The sequence below is a fragment of the Lampris incognitus genome, chromosome 9, assembly GCF_029633865.1.
Source record: "Lampris incognitus isolate fLamInc1 chromosome 9, fLamInc1.hap2, whole genome shotgun sequence".
NCBI lineage: Eukaryota > Metazoa > Chordata > Actinopteri > Lampriformes > Lampridae > Lampris > Lampris incognitus.
Genome location: NC_079219.1, coordinates 56,964,409 through 56,969,543, shown reverse-complemented (window position 1 = coordinate 56,969,543; position 5,135 = coordinate 56,964,409). Strand labels below are relative to the sequence as shown.

Genomic DNA, 5,135 nt, shown 5'->3' with positions numbered 1-5,135 from the left:
GAGAGCACGAGGGAAGGGGGAGCAAAGAGAGCTGGTAAGTTTCTTCTTCGTCAAAGTTGATCGCATGGTTCGGGCTTGGGGATCCATACAGTTGCCCCGCGTGCTGTGCGCGGGGGCGGTCCGGTATATCCGGTATAGTCGTGCAGCGTTATAACCGCTTCTCCACCTTTCGGGCTCCGTCCTAACGGGGAACTCCGTCAGAAATGTGTTTATTTGGTTTGCTCCGTACAGTTGTGTTGTTTTTTTTTTCTCGGTGCGCTCGGAACAGCGCAGCCTGTCGGCTTACCGTAACTATGCTGTGCGTTATAACGCCCCTTAAGTAGCCTCTTATGAACGTCCGTGTTTTTCGTTCGGGTTCTCGCTCAAAACGAGTCGCTTTTTTTTGTTTGGTTTGTCAGTTCGTCGTTAATGGACGAGCGAAGTGAAAAAAAAGAAAAGGGGGGGGGCGACTCGTGAAACGGGTTTTGAGTCAGGCGGCCGAGTGACCCCGGGGGAAGGACCCGGTTCTGGGGCAGAGAAGCGTTTCGAACGGATGACTTGTTGGGTGGACGGGTCACTCGAAAATTTGGCTTTTTTGTGTTATCACGTGATTCGATCACCGATTGGATCTGAGGTCGTCTTTAAGGGCTGTCGGAAGTGTCTCCGACAGTGTAGTGAATTCGGGGGGGGGGGGCGACAACGCAGCCACAGGAACTGCCGCGGCCGGGAAGCGAACCCGCGTCGCCCGTACCGCGGGAGACATCGCAAACCGCTAGACTAAAGGGTCAGATCCGCGAGCCGGCGGCCGGTGTGTCCGCTTATCCGTGCGCGTCACAATAGCGAAGTCGTAGAGCGGTGGTTCTCCACCTTTTTGGGGTCCTGGACCCCCTGCGTATTTTTGATCTACCCTGAGGACCCCTCCACCTGATCTTGGGGGAGGGGGGTTGCAATTTGATTGAAACAGTAGAAACTGCATTTTAAATTGCGTTATAGCATTTATTCACTCTTTGGGGCAAAAATAAGAGCTTTCAGTTGTAACTTAGATATAGTTAACTAAACAGAATATGTATCCAGTAACTTTCAGATATATGTAACAAAACAGAATATGTATTCAGTAACTTTCAGATATATGTAACAAAACAGAATATGTATTCAGTAACTTTCAGATATATGTAACAAAACAGAATATGTATTCAGTAACTTTCAGATATATGTAACAAAACAGAATTCTTATGCAGTAACTTTCAGATATATGTAACAAAACAGAATATGTATTCAGTAACTTTCAGATATATGTAACAACACAGAATATGTATTCAGTAACTTTCAGATATATGTAACAACACAGAATATGTATTCAGTAACTTTCAGATATATGTAACAAAACAGAATATGTATTCAGTAACTTTCAGATATATGTAACAACAGAATTTTTATGCAGTAACTTTCAGATACATGTAACAAAACAGAATATGTATTCAGTAACTTTCAGATACATGTAACAAAACAGAATATGTATTCAGTAACTTTCAGATATATGTAACAACAGAATTTTTATGCAGTAACTTTCAGATACATGTAACAAAACAGAATATGTATTCAGTAACTTTCAGATATATGTAACAACAGAATTTTTATGCGGTAACTTTTAACAATGCAAACGGGAGCGAGATCTCTTATTAAAATACAATAAATGACACTTGTGAAACAGATGTAATTAGAGAAAAAAGTCCCGTTACCCTTTATAGTTTAGGTAGATAAAGGTCTCAGTCACATCTGAGTAAAATAATCCTATTTCTATAAATGTCATAGGATCTTTTTTTTAAAGATATTTTATTTTCACGGACCCCTTGCAATTACACCACAGACCACTAGGGGTCCGCGGACCCCCCGTCGAGAGACACTGGTTTATAGTGTAGCGAATTCAGGGGGGGGGGGGGGATAACGCAGACATAGGAACTGCCGCGGCCGGGTTGCGAACCCGCGTCGCCCGCACCGCAGGCGACATCGCTAACCGCTCAACTAAAGGGTCAGACTCGCGAGCCGGCGGCCGGCGTGTCCACTTATCCGTGCGCGCGTCACAATAACGAAGTCGTAGAGGACTGTCGTTACACACGCGCGCTCACAGTCGTGGCCACCAATCCGCACACGCGAATAACGCGATGTCGCGCCTTCCCGTCGCGTGCGGCCAGCGCGCGCGCCGAAATCCAGCGTTCCGTGCCGACCACACGCCGACCGCGTCCGAATACCGCGCGTCACCTTGAGCGGTCATGACGTCACCAGCGAGGCGAGGCTCACCTGATGCGCGGACGTCCGTAAGCGGGGGGGGGGGGGGGGAAACACAATCTTATTTTTTGTTGTTGTAATTAAATCCGGGTATTAACGGCAGTACTGTAAACTACTAATAACACACGTTAGCCCCCTAGCTAACGGGTCTGACCCTTTAGCCGAGCGGTCAGTGACGTCACCTTGTGGTGCGGTACACCCCGTATCGAATCCCGCACCCGGCAAGAAAGTAACCGTTTAGTTCTTTTGCTGACCCTGGTTGTGGACGCCCGCGCTGATGGTGAACTGGGCGTGCCGCTGGTGACGTCACGACCGTTCAAGGTGACGCGTGGTATTCGGCTCGCCACAGAAGTTAATGGTAGGGGATTGGCGTATCACCCGCGTGCAGGCGCGGATCTACGGGGTGGCAGCTGCCACCTGTGGGACACAGTCTTGCCACCCCAGGGCAAAATCTCTAGATCCGCCACTTGCCTGCACGCAGAGTTGGATTTCGGCGTGTGCGTTGCGCGTCAAGGTGTAATACCGCGTTGTGTGCACGCACACTGGCGAGACCGGGCTGCATGGTTCGGATGGAGCTCGGCCGGTGCCGGGAGGCAAATCAGCAAAATGCACCTGAGATTCGGATGAAGGTGAAAGCGCCGGGATCGCTGTTCGAAAACGAAGGTTATGTGTAGAAAAAAAAAAAGAAGAAGAAGAAGAAAGAAAAAAAAAAAGGTGACAGACAGGGCGATGATGAAAAAGGCTCAAAGATATGATTGAGGTGACTGAGGGTGATGGACCAAGTCCAGCCGAGCTGCCTTATCGGACCCGGCCACACTCTCCAGACCAGGCAGGCCCCCTGACACCTTATATGTTGATGTTATCTCCGCTGATGAAGAGGAGGGGCGGGGCGGTGCAATCAACTCCTGCACCCTGGAAATGGCGAATTCAGACACATGTCACGGGGGCTGGACAACACACACACACACACACACTAGAACAAATACGCACACACGTTGGATCGGACGGTCTGCGAAACAATCTGTCAATCAATCTGTCGCAACGTGGCACCATCCAAAACCTTCTTAATTAAAACCGAAGGGCCCCTGTCCTCAATCACTGCAGCCGACAGCAAACACTCCCGTCTTTAGTTACCGGGGGGGGGGGGGGGGGTTGTGCGACACCTGCGATTGTTACAGTCTTGAGTCTGACAGGTGTGTGTGTGTGTGTGTGTGTGTGTGTACATGTACACACGCAGGGTGTGTCACTCCGCCTCGTTTGTGTCACCGTGGTCGGTTAAATCAAGTGATTAGTATTAGAAGAGGAGTCAGTGGGTTGTTAGTCCACAGCGGTTGTGGGTCAGTGTGGTGGAGGGTTCAAGGCCATCGGGACAGTTGTTGTGCGTCTGCAAGAGTAATGGGGAAGCGATGTAAGGAGGCCGCTTGTGTGTCAGTTTGTTGTTGTGTGTGCGTGACTGTGGCAGCCCCCCCCCCCCCCCCCCCGTGCTGGAAACAAGCCGTCGGAGCTCTTCTCTCTCGTTCCCCCACCGTGTGGTTTACCATTTCTGCACAACAGGGCCCCGAGCCGGAGCCCAGTTTCCTCCTGCGCCGCCGTCGCAGGTAGCGTTGCGCGACGCTCGCCGTGCTGCGTCGACCGCATCGCTCGCCCCCCCCCCTCCCCCACCCCCCCCTTAATGGTATTCTCTCCAATAAGGGAGAGGCCTCCTTGTTCTTTCTTGTGGTTTCGTCGCTCTAGCTGTAGTTTGTTCTGCTCGTGGGGCGTCGCAGTTACCGGTATTGCAAGTAATCGTGATCATTGAGGTTAGCTAATTTGCATCCCGGGCCTACTCGGGCCTGACCCGCGTTCTGGCTTTGACTCGTAGGTTCGTGCATGCATACACTAGTGTTTTGTACACTTGTGTTATTTTAGACGTGCAGTTCTTTCACGCATGCGTCGTAGGCCAGTTTTTGTACTCGTGCAAGGAGGCCGTCGATTATACCGGCCTGAGAAGTATGTTGAGGCCGGTCGTCCCCCCTCCCCATGCAGACTGGAAGAACTAGATTTTAACCGGTCGCCTCCTCCCTTCAGGCCGGGGCCCCTCCACCTCCCGTTAGGCTGTGTGGCGTGCACGGGGTTAAAAGTGCTCCTCGAGGGGGCGTCCGGGGTGGCGTGGCGGTCTACTCCGTTTCCTCCCAACACGGGGATCGCCGGTTCGAATCCCCGCGTGACCTCCGGCTTGGTCGAGCCTACTGGTCGCGGCATTAGCGCCTCCTCTGGTCTGTCGGGGCTCCTGTTTGGGGGAGAGGGGGGGGGAATAGCGTGATCCTCCCACGCACGACGTCCCCCCTTGGTGAAACTCCTCACTGTCGGGTGAAAAGAAGCGGCCGGTGACTCCACAGGTACGGGAGGAGGCGTGCGGTAGTCTGCAGCCCTCCCCGGGTCGGCAGAGGGGGGGGGTGGAGCGGCGACCGGGACGGCTCGGAAGAGTGGGGTAATTGTACAATTGGGGAGAAAAGGTCAAGCAGGGTCAGGTAGATGTCGGGTCGGGGGTGTCTCTCGCTTCCTTGACCCCGCTGTGGACTGAGGATGATGTGTGCTGGCGCCGGTGGTGATGGCTGAGATGTACGCCGTCGTGACGCCGCCGCCGTTCGCCTCCCTTCGGCGGCAACACGGCTGGACGACTACACGAGTTGTAGGTGTTTCTGGGAAACGACCGTTGATGATAAAAGCAGGCGCGCCTTCCAGTCCGTCAGAGCGGACGATATAACATGTCGCTCATCTCCGTGGCCCGAGCAGTGCTGCTCACAACAGCACCCCGGTTGGTTCGTATGGGAAATACAGCTGTGTTGTTTTTCTTCTTCTTCTTCTTCTTTCTTCTTTCTCTCTCCTCA

The 5,135-nt window shown here is 52.3% G+C and overlaps 1 protein-coding gene across 1 annotated transcript in view; it reads left to right on the top strand.

Annotated features, from left to right (window-relative positions):
- Positions 1 to 5,135, top strand: part of shc1 (SHC (Src homology 2 domain containing) transforming protein 1) — a 37,541-nt gene continuing 32,406 nt past the window's right edge. Inside the window, exon 1 of the mRNA XM_056286459.1 lies at positions 1 to 34. The gene's annotated coding sequence lies outside the window, so the exon portion shown is untranslated. The remainder of the gene's footprint in view (positions 35 to 5,135) is intronic.